Consider the following 12,743-nt stretch of genomic DNA (forward strand, 5'->3'; position numbering starts at 1 on the left):
TAATATAACGACTTCCCAATACGCGTCCCCTCCTTTCCTTTTCTGTTCTTCCACAAATTTCCCGAGATCCTACCCGATTAAAAAAGTTAACAGGACGCCCACCAGGAAAGGACGTATGGTTTTTTTGGTAAAAATTGTACAAAGATTGTTTTCGATCGAATTTGAGTGTGACATAAAAGTAGATAGAAAAGAAAGTGTTTCAACGAGTATTTAGAATATGCACAGACTTAGTTTCACGGTGAACATAGTTTCACTTTTCGTTTCAAGAAAAGTTTGGAACAATTCGTTCTTAATTCTCTTTGAAAAGAAGTCGCTTCTCGCGTTTGTCGAAAGTCTGCCATTACATGAAGGATATGCGTGCATTCGCGAATATGCGATATGATGAAACCGTTTCCACGCGGATGTAGCACACATGCCGAAAGTCAGACATTATATCGTGTCCCAGCCAATTTCGCTCGAACTGAACGCGAAAACATAGAGGGAATCGTCGTTATAAATCGTCGCGATTCCGTTCAATGGCAGAAAATTCGTACGTCTATTTTCATGAAACTTTAAGCAATTTTTATATTAAGGGACTCGATGAACCCATGCAAAAACAAACAATTAAATACCAATGCAATTAAAATAGCCCAACAATTCTAAAACTTTTCTATAATACCTATGCTGACTGTGTTTGCAATATTTACATAAAATAAGATTCTTTTAAAATTTATTAAAGCTCACTAGAAGTGTGCGTTCGAAAAATATGCAAATTAAAACTCATTATATTTCTTCTGTATGTAAAATTGAGGACAAATGTTTTATTGATTTCCAATCATCGAAGTATTGGAAATAATTTTTTTTTCTCTTGTATAATTTTTACCCCTTTTTGTACCAAAGGGTTTTCCCGCGAACAAATGAATAATAATAAAAATATATTTTTAAAGCACTCTGCACGATACGTAATATAATTAATTGAAACATAATTGCAAACACGTTAAGTAACAGAAACAAAATTTTTTTTTTATTATATACTATATATTGTTTACAATCACTGTTCTCTACCTCAAGCGTAAAAATATCACAACATTCTCTCTTCTACAGTAACGGGTTTTTGCCCATATAATAAATAAATAAATAAATATTTGCCTTCATCCAGGCAAATATTCCGTTATGACTGTGTTTTAATGAATTTCTTGCGAACGGTAAAATATTGATGAAGATGTAAATTCTAACCTTCCAAGGTTTTCAATCACGACTTCCATGTAACCTGTGTTATTTTCTGTTATACTATTATAATATCGAGGGGAATTTTGTGAAAATTTATACTCCAAACAAGCCCAGTGGAACGCGACCCGTAAACACAACAAAAGCACTTCCATTTTCCCCCGATCTAATATTAAATTTGAATTTCGTAGTTAGCGGGTACCACGTGCACCGACTGTGATGAACTTCAACGAACTGCACACACCGAAGAGTTAAAGTGAAGTTTCTTAACGAGGATAAAGCGTTCATCACTGCGCTTTCTGACACCGAAGTTTGTCGTATGTTACGTACGATTCCGCAATGCTTGTACGTCGTACATATAGATACGACACAAACAGTGAATACGACCCAGGTCGTATCAAACTGCAAAAGTCATAATATAAAGTAGCTGTCGTAATTTCCAGAACTCTGGGATACCATAGTAATAAAATTGTCGGTTAATCCTCCAAGTAACCTCTCTAATCTTAGCACGTTGCTTGTCTTGCAACGCCACTCCAATACTTAACAGTTTCATTAAATCCAGAAATTTAAAATTCATTTAAGTTGGTAATCGAAATGAATAATATTTTACAAACGTTCGAACGTTGATTTCATGGTGTTAAATCATAGGTAAATCTCAGTATAAAACGCATTATATTCGAATCCAACGATTTTCATTATAACAGAGAAAAACAGAAAAATTAAAATTGTTAGGAGGTAATAAACCAATTTTTTAAACGACATTATAACACGATCTGAAATAAGAATTACCTATCCCATTCTTAGCGGTTTAATTAAATCCAAAAATTTAAAATGAATTTAAGTTGATAATCGAAATAAATAATGTTATTATACTGAAAAACAAACGTTCGAACGTTGATTTTGTGGTGTTAAATCGTACGTGAATCTCAGTATGAAACGCATGAAAAGTATATAACACGATCTGAAATAGGAAATAGCTTGAATAAAATAAAAAATAAATAGGCTTATTTATCAAATGGAGAAAATTGATAGACGACGAATCCATGACTAGCGATAACGAAAACGATTTTATATATCTCCCGTAGGTTCACGCGCCGGTAGCAGTCGATACGATTATGGCACCTTTAAAACATAGCCCGAAAATCGTAACTTTTTAATTACTCGATTGGACACTTGGCGGCGATAGATAGCAATCGATTCTCGCGGCCGTGGACACATACGTTGAGACTTTTCGCACGGCAGTAATTGGATTGCGGTCGAACGTGAAACTGGCCAAATTTTTGCGCCCGATTTTCATCCGGCTTTTTCCCGTTGACGTCATAATTCAAAGCCTCCTACGCCCCCTCTCGAAGGCTCGGCTTTCGAAACAATCGCGATCCGCCGGAGCCCCGGCGCGAAACGTAATACTCCGCGGTAAATAATGATCGCGACACGACTGTCCGTGCATCCCAGTTATTATTTACGATCGCGCCGGGTCTCGATGTATCGAGGGTAATTAATAATCGGACAATAAACGAACCGCAATTGCAACCAGGAGAAAAGTGGCCGTTTTCTCTCGCCGTTGTTCCCGCGATTCCCGATATTCCGTTCCGCTTCGCTGTTCGTGTCAGCTCTTATTCGCGTAATTCTTCTATTTTCGGGGCGAGTTTAGTCCGGTGGCAGATACAGGGACTTTTGGCTCCCTGCACCTCATTGTTGAAAAGAAAAAAAAAATTATAGCGCAATCCGTTGGCTGGAATTTCAGTTATAACTCACAATAACAAACAGATAAGTGTCAACCGCCGTACTGAGCGAATGCAAAATACTGGTACGAATTACGAGGGTAGACACAACGCGGCAAAAATCATGGTTGGAGTGAGGCATAAATTAATAACGGACCAACGGTGGTGTAACGACGAAACAATGGGACGTGGAATGGAAACGAACAGCATCTACCCAATTAGAATAAAATGGAACTTGTTTTACAAAAAATATATACAGTTACTCGCACTCGTATTCGTACACTATAATGGTGATTCACTATAAATAAAACAAAGAAGTTATTATCAATTGAGTTATTTTTTATATTGATATAAGTCATTAGTAGTCGTTAATTGTTAGTAGTGTATTGGTATAAGTAGTTAGTTCCGGGGACAACAATTATTTACGAAAGTGTGCGGGCTAGTAATTACGCAAACATCCTATATACAAGTTTACATTCCCTTTCAATTAAATAAACTATTTATAATCCAGTTTCATTGTACACCTGTTGTATGATAAACAGGAATTGCTGAAACTTCCTTGGGTGCATAGAGTCAAAGTAAATATGAAAATAAACATAGAAGGCAGCATAAATTATAGTAAGTGATATGATCATTAGATAGAGGATGAAATGGCCTTTAAAACAAGCGTTCGAACAAGTCGATAGCTTTATTAGTTCCGGAGATATAGCGATTTTAGTTTCAAGTCGATGCGGTGGCTAGTTCCGGAGAATAAGGGTTCGAAGCGTTTGTTTACATTCTTACTACAGCCTTGTCAAGGTCGTTGACCGCACGTGATCGTAGTAAATAGTAAACGTGACGTCACTCGGTCACTCGGTTACGTAGTCACGTGCGAGACAAAGAGGTCCGACGCATTGGACGGAAACAGAGATAGTCGAATTAAAAAATTACCTTTTACATAAATTACGATATCTCGAAAATGGAAAGTCGGATCGACAAAATTCAAAAACCATTTTAAAGAGGAGGCCTTACCGCTTCTAACAGTGGCTCAATAATGGATAAAACACTAATAGTTTCGGAACTGCATGCGTCTAAAGTTTTAGTATTTTTACGCGAGTCCGACAGTGAGACAGTCGAATTAAAAAAAATTACCTTTTACATAAATTACGATATTTCAAAAACGGAAAGTCCAATCGACAAAATTCAAAAACCATTGTAAAGAGGAAGCTTTGCCACTTCTAACAATGGCTGAATTATTGATAAACCATTAATAGTTTCGGAACTGCACGCGTCTAAAGTTTTAGTATTTTTAATACGCATTAATAAACTTTTGTAGGACGGAGAGTGGAATTCTAGAAATTACCTCTTCACTTAAATTGCGATATCTCTAAAATGGAAAATCAGATCGACAAAATTCAAAAACCATTTTAAAGAAGAAGCTTTGCCACTTCTAATGACAGGTCAATTATGCAGAAAACACGAGTTGTTTCAAAATTGCACGCATGTAAAGTTTGACTATTTTTAATACGCGTTGTTGTTAAACTGTTTTAAGACAGTGAAAGATTCCCTACTTTCAATTCTGCAAGCTAACCAAAATTTCATAACAAATTGTGTCCAGTGTTTTACAAAAAAAAATATAAATCATTCAACCGATTGGATGATAAATTATACATTTTTCTCAGAAAACAATAAGAATGAATATTGAAAAATTATACTATAAGAAAAGTCGTGAAGTAAAACGGCGTTAAAATAACATTGCATATTAGAAATTGTAAACGAAATTGCGTCTCATAGTATTTCCTAGATCCCATCGTGTCCAAATTCTTAGAATCTGAAAATCTCACCACTCAAGCAACTTCGTCAAAGTCTCGAGGATCATGAAACGCATGCACGGAATATCGAAACGTTTCGTATCTAAACTTCTGTTGTGAAACATACTTTCTGTCCGCTATCGAACAGATCCTGATCTCTGATGCCTCGAATGTAAACCGTGCGTGTGTGTGTGCATGCGTATAAAGGTGCAGCGGAAGAGGCAGAATGAAACGAGCCTCGTAGGACGTTTTTACGAGACGGATAACATTTTACGGGGGGTCGAACGGGCATAGATATTTTATCCGGAAGCCTGTTATCGATGAAGTAAAAGCACCAACAAAGCTCCGCGACGCCATGCACGATGTGCCTGAAGATTTAGACGGCCAAGGATACATGGATTTACCTTACTTTCCCTCCGGATCATCCACGCGTACTCGCAGATTCGCGAAATCCTCCACGCGCGGGCTACGACCATAATGTTTTATCGGAGGGACTTCGAGATCGTACGGTACAACTTGTTTTACACCCCGGGTTACTCCTCGTCGGGCAAATTTTATTCGTAAACTTCCGCGTACGTCCTCGTAAATCCCTTTGTAAATTAGAATATGTTAACGAATTTTTTAAATCGATTTTTAAAAGGTAAAATACCATATGATATTTAATAAACAAATATTACCGTAGTTAAGAAATACGCTGTTAGTTTGTCTCTTTCAAAAAGAGAATGTTGTCTTTCATTTTTCGAGATACAAATCAAGAGGGTGCAGCTGTGTCCCTTCCTTGGCTTATTTAGATAATGAACAGGATTGGGTCGGTGGGTATAGTCCGGGCCACAATATAGCGAGGTCGTAAACTCGAGTAAGTGTCAAAGTTTACTCGTTTCAGCTTCCGAAACAAGTGAATTGACAGAAATACGAGCAGCTAAGGGCCTTAGACCATAGTCAGGGCCGTACGAAGAAATGTTTTATCTAGTGTCGCCATTTTTAGAGATATCGTAACAGATAAAGGTCTTATTCAAGTCTTTAATATCTTAATTTACCTGCTTATAATATATGTATGTAAAAAATGAAAAAAAGTAGTGCAGTTACGGATACAAAAAGACATTCAGAAAGGCACACTCAAGCAAGATGTCGGTCCCAATCCTCAAGAGTTTAGTTTACGACCTCGCTATATCGTGGCCCGTACTATACGTGACGAATTTTTCCTCACTGACCTTTCTTCATTCTGGCAGTTTCAGACGTGCCCTTCCAAGCGTTTCAAATAAAGACAAAGTTTAGTTTAAAAACTATTTGAACTGTATGTTTTATTTTTATTCCACCATCTATTTCCAATATACGAAAATTGAGATTTACAAACACCGTGTTTGAACGTAATCAATTATGAAATATATGTATCGAAGTGACTTGCAAATTTTTTGAACCAATATCGCGTTATACTTGATTTTAAATTAAATCAGAGCAGCTCGCGAATGGCTTCCGCGGAACGAGTTATTTGCTTCCATGTTATTCGAAACAGATTCTTCGCGAAGGTGAGGCAACCGCCAGCGTTTAGTATAGCGTGAGCTCTCTCAGACAACGCAATGAATAATGGAAGAAACAAAGTTAAGTGATCCATTCGGTTCAATCTACTCTCGCATCTCCGGCGCTGGCCGAGAAAGCTTCGAACAAATGGACGTACAAAGTACCTGAAATTTGTAATCCTTGTATCCTATTTTCATTATTTTTGTTTGTTTTTACCTGGATAATAAATACCAAACGCAGTAATGATTCTAACATTTTTTACTGAAAATCCTTTCGACTGTACGGGGCAAGAGAAATTGTGAAAGCTGTCGTTATAGACCAATTTCATGCAAGATTAGTTTTGAGTTGACGCGAATCTTTCGGAAGATTTGTTTCGGAGTAATGAGAGTCGAGGACGTACGAGGCTCGTGTAATTAACTCTGGCGAGGCTGTCGAACGCAATTAAAAGCGTTCATAACTAACAACGGTTGGATTGACATTATACCAGAGATGAAGTCGTCGTCTTGAAACGAAACGATAATGGCCAGAATCGAAGGAGACGGTGTACCAGGGACGCGGGGCCCGGTAAATCCCGGCGTAAGTTCTTAGATAGTTTTATGTGGCTCGTTAGAAAGTTTTCCCTGTTACTCTCGGTAATGCCGCCCGGCACTACTAATTGTGACAGTGGAATTTATCGCGGGATTCAGTACATAAAGCACGCGGTAAATGTTATTGCTGCTTCGAAGGGGGGGACAACGTTTTCGCGAACGGTGTTTCCCTCCATTCAAATTCGAGACGCGGAGGGTATTTCTGCTGGCTGGGATCGTACAGGATCCCAGATTCGTAAGTTGGTATGTTTTAATTTTTCTAAAAAAAAAATTCTCAAGATCAAATGTTAAAGAAAATAAATGTAAACAAGAATTTAATATTAACGATACTACAAAAATAAGTTCCATGATAAATTGTAAGTATGTTGGTTTTTAATTGCTTGAAAAAAAGGTATCGTTTTCATGGACAATTTGAGGGATTTGGTGTGACAGTCAACGTGTCAAGCTATGGAAAGTTTATGAATATTAGTTATTCAATTTTAATCTTTGTACCGGGGATATGAGCCTACAAGGCCAATTTTTGAGTATTTTTTTGTAGAAAAACTTTCACATAAGTCCTTGTTAAAAAAAATTTTATGTTTGTATTGTGGGATCGGGAAGATAATGACTCCGCTCTGTTCCGTTCCGCACAATTTTATTGTTGCTGTCGTACAACGACGTGACTCGTGGTGCGGGTTACGCTCGACTCTCTGGTACGATCATCGCCACCGTACCAAGAGGCCTTCAAAAACAAAAGACGGTCAGAGACGACGACAACGGCTTTTCGGCTCACGCGGCTCTGGTCGTCTCGTGTGCAACCATCGTCTCGTGTGCAACCATCGTCTCGTGTGCAACCATACATTGTAGCGGCTTCGAACGGCTAAGGCGTATGTGGTGCCTTGGCCGCCACACTACCCCCCTGCCAGTAATTGGCACAATTACGAAAAATTGACCGACTACATTACCACTACCATTTACTCTATTATATAAAATACGTTATCCTAACTAAGATTTACATTACAGTATTTGAACAGAGTTGAAAAAAAAAGGAATTTACATGGAGTTTAATATATAATACGTAATACCTAAAAATACATGAAAGTACATAAAAGTGATGGATAAAAATAAATGGTATATGATACTTATTATAATAATGCGCAAGCCTTAAGTACTACCGCGTAATTTGAAATCGCTCGGGAAAACGTACGCGTCTACCTGAACGCGTGACACGTTGCTGTATAACCGGCGCATTGTCAGGTACGTTTGTTTGTGTGACCGGCTGATTTTCTATGCTCACGGGATCCGGTCTGTTTTCTGCTAGCATATAAGCAGGCTTTAGCCTTTCAATTGATATATTTATTTCCTTACCTCTAATGTTTATTGTAAATGTTTTTTCGCCTCGGCGCACTACGGCGTATGGACCTTCATAAGCGGGTTGTAAAATAGTTTTGGCTGAATCTGTTCGGATGAAAACATGTGTTGAACTGCTAAGATCTTTGAAAACGAATGTACGATTAACGGAATGGCGTGATGCATTAGAGGGACTCAATTTAGAAAAATGGTTGCGTAGTCTATTAGTAAAATCGGAAGCATTTTCTGTGCCTTCCGCTGAATGCGAAGACAAGAACTCTCCCGGTAATCTTAATGGCTCGCCATAAACTAATTCCGCTGAGGTAGCGCCGAGGTCTTCTTTCCAGGCGGAACGAATACCGAGTAGAACCGTCGGAAGTATTTCTGTCCACTTGTCGGATCCGTGGCACCTTATAGCCGACTTGAGCTGTCGGTGAAAACGCTCTACCATCCCATTGGCCGCTGGGTGATACGCCGTTGTGCGAAGGCGTGTGGATCCAATTAAATTGTTCAGCGCAAAAAATAATTTGGATTCGAACTGCCTACCCTGATCGGTGGTAATCCGTACGGGAGCACCAAACCGCGCTACCCAACCGTCATAAAAGGTTCGAGCTACGGTTTGGGCCTCCTGATCGACCATGGGGAAGGCTTCCGGCCACCGCGTATATCTGTCTACACAGGTCAGACAATACCTGAAACCTTCGGACACCGGTAAAATTACTATGTCTAAATGAATGTGTTCGAATCGCGCAGAAGGTTTAACAAATGTAGCCAATGGTGCAGTCACATGACGGGAAATTTTTGATCTTTGGCACGGTATACAGCAACGTGTCCACGTGCGAACATCTCTTTTAATCGACGGCCAAACATAACGTTGCGTTATGAGCTTGATCGTCGCGTTAATACCTGGATGTGATAATACATGTAACATATTAAAAACTGCGCGTCGGAAAGGAGGGGTGACATAAGGTCTTACATTCTTAGTCGAAATATCGCAAAAAATTTCGGAAGACGTGCCAGGCAAGGAGACTTTGCGTAATCGCAGGCTAGATTCGCTATTCAACAACCGCTGCAACTCCTCATCCTGGGCTTGCGATTTTGCCAATTCTTCGAAATTAATCGAGTGGTTAACCGTTTCCACTCTGGACAGTGCATCGGCAACGACGTTGTCTTTACCGGAAATATGTTGAATATCTGTAGAGAATTGCGCAATGTAATCTAGGTATCGGAATTGTCGAGGAGAGCATTTATCTAATTTCTGTTTGAAAGCGAAAGTTATGGGTTTATGGTCTGTAAAAATCGTGAAATGTCTGCCTTCGAGCATATGTTTGAAATGTTTTATTGCTAAATAGATAGAAAGTAGTTCCCGGTCGTAAGCTGAATACTTCTTTTCGGCAGATCCTAATTTCTTAGAAAAGAATGCTAATGGTTGTCGTTCGTTGCCGACGCACTGATGTAAAACAGCTCCTACGGTGTAATCAGAAGCATCGCAGGTAACCGACAATGGAGCGTTGACCGCAGGATGAGAAAGCAGGGTTGCGTTTGCTAAACTATTTTTGGTATTTTCGAAAGCCTGACGCGCTTCCGAAGTCCAGGCTATCGGGGTCTTGCCCTTTAAATTGCCGGCTAAAAGGTCGTTCAAGGGTGCTTGAAAGCGAGCGGCATCTGGGATAAAACGGCGGTAAAAATTAAGCATTCCCAAGTACTGCCTCAAATCCTTCGCGTTTTTCGGAAGGGGAAATGACTTTATGGCTTGTACCTTGCCGGGCAAAGGTTGAGTGCCGCTTTCATTTACCCGATAGCCTAGAAATTTAACTTCTTCCTGCCCGAACGTGCATTTATTCGGATTAACAACAATGCCATAATCTTTTAATCGTTTAAATAATAATTCTAAATGGCGCAGGTGATCGGCTTGGGATTCTGAGGCGACCAAAATGTCGTCTATATACGCGTAACAAAAATCGAAACCGCGTAAAATTTCGTCGATAAAGCGCTGAAATGTTTGCGCGGCATTTCGTAACCCGAACGACATGTACGGGAATTCAAAAAGCCCGAACGGCGTTGTAATGGCCGTTTTTCCGACGTCTTCCGACGCAACCGGAATCTGATTATAAGCTCGGACGAGATCTATTGTGGAAAATACCTTTTTGCCACTCAGTTGTTGCGCAAAATCCTCAATGTGACGCACGGGGTATCGGTCGGGAATTGTCCGTGCGTTTAACGCTCTATAGTCACCGCAAGGCCTCCAAGCTTCTTCGCCCTTCTTCGGAACCATATGAAGGGGTGCTGACCACGCGCTCTTCGAAGGACAAGCGATGCCCATCTTCACCATCGCGTCGAACTCCTTCTGGGCAGCCCTGAGCCGGTCCGGTGCAAGCCGCCGCGGCTTGCTGGAAACGGGTGGTCCAGGGGTTGTCTCGATGTAATGCACCGTTTGGTGCGTAGTCCTCATCGGGGTGCCGCTAGGCCGTGTAAGTTCCGGCATCTGCATCAGGAGCTGGTGGTAAACGGTAGTCCCTGCTACTGTCTTCACCGACGGCGTTTCATCCTCGGCTCGTGTTCCGCGGACCGTTAACGACGTGGTCCGATCGACGAGGCGACGATTGCGGATGTCCACCATAAGATCGAAGTGATCGAGAAAGTCTACCCCGATTATGGGTTTTGTAACATCCGCAACCACGAATCGCCACACGAAATCCCGTCGTAGGCCGAGGTGCAGGTTTAACGACACTGTCCCGTAGGTGTTAATTACACTCCCATTCGCCGCCGCCAGCTGGTACTCCGATCTTTCTCGCAATCCGCCTAGCAGGCGGCGCGGAAAAACGCACAAATCGGCCCCGGTATCCACTAAAAATTCCGTCTTCGAGCTGTTGTCTAAGATGAAGAGGCGGCGTGATGCTGGATTTGTGTCGCTGGCCGCCATCAACGACTCCCCAGGTCGTTTCCCTGATCCGTGGCGTTCCAATTGCACGGTGCAACGCACCTCTGCGCGGCCGGACCGAACCGCCAATGGTACCAGCATTTCCCTTGATGGTCCATTTGTCCTCCCGCGGGCCGCTCTCGCGATCGCGATAGAGATCGTCTGCGGTAGCGCGAGTTTGGATGATTTCGGTGGGTCCACCTGCGACGGGAAGATTGCCCCTGGTCCACCAAGGATTCACGGATGGCAGAAATTTCCTGCCTCAAGGAAAGAGCCAATTGTGACATCTTAATGTTTAACATGGCCTCGATGCTCGGGCCCGGCGGGGGTATTTGGCAGGATGTAGATACGCTCGTAATCGCGGCCTCCGTGACGTGTACCCGCGGTGTCATCGTATCCGCGACAGCGTCTGCCAACTCTGCTACCTTATCCAGCGGGGTGTCCCGCTGCGTGGATAAAATCACCTGCATATTAGCAGGTAGTCGGCCCATCCAAAGCGTCCGCAATACACCGTCCGAAAAAGCCGTACCGGCCAATCCGTGCAGGTGACGAAGAAATTGGGACGGTTTTCTGTCCCCGATTTCCTCGTGTTCCAATAACCGCCGCGTTTTCTGTTCCTGCGACGCACTAAGCCGGCGAATGAACTCATTTTTTAGCGTCGTGTACGGATCCGCGGCCGGGGGATTCATGATAATGTCTCTTACTTCCGCGGCGTGTCGCGCACTTAACGCGCCGAGAATGTACCCGAATTTCGTGGTCTCCGACGTTACATTGGATACCTCAAAACTTCTCTCTACCATTGAAAACCACATCTCCGGGTCTCCCGGACAAAACTCGGGTATCCGTACAGCGACGCGATCAACTGCCAACGGCACACCCGCGGATGTCCCTGCGTTAACGTTAGGGTCAGTCATTTTACCAGTCTTGGTCACAAAAAAAAATAGTTTCACCGCACACACACACCGCGCTTACTATTTGTCAGACCGTGTCCTTTTCTTATGTCCTTAACACTATACACTTATTTCTCTACACTAACTAATATTGTCCGTATACAAAAAATGTCCAAATTTTCTTAAAAAAACTTTACTTGCGCGGCGAGATCACGTCGGGGTCACCAATGTGGGATCGGGAAGATAATGACTCCGCTCTGTTCCGTTCCGCACAATTTTATTGTTGCTGTCGTACAACGACGTGACTCGTGGTGCGGGTTACGCTCGACTCTCTGGTACGATCATCGCCACCGTACCAAGAGGCCTTCAAAAACAAAAGACGGTCAGAGACGACGACAACGGCTTTTCGGCTCACGCGGCTCTGGTCGTCTCGTGTGCAACCATCGTCTCGTGTGCAACCATCGTCTCGTGTGCAACCATACATTGTAGCGGCTTCGAACGGCTAAGGCGTATGTGGTGCCTTGGCCGCCACAGTATAATCATCTTGATTTACGTGGCGATTTTCGTACTTCGAGATCGGCTGTGCACGATGGAAATCTTCGTTGTCGTACTTGGAAACTATTTATCCAATTCTAACATTTCATGCCTGCATAATAAGTAGTACAGACCTTGCTCCATCATTACATATGTAAGTAGCAAAGTAAGTCGCGATTTCCACAATGAGAGCACCGTTTGCCATCGTTTTCAACACGGATTTATATCTTGCAATGTTATTTTGCACG

Source organism: Colletes gigas, unplaced genomic scaffold (assembly GCF_013123115.1).
Source record: "Colletes gigas isolate AHSC1104 unplaced genomic scaffold, ASM1312311v1 Colletes_gigas_Sc00016, whole genome shotgun sequence".
In the NCBI taxonomy this organism is placed as follows: Eukaryota; Metazoa; Arthropoda; class Insecta; order Hymenoptera; family Colletidae; genus Colletes; species Colletes gigas.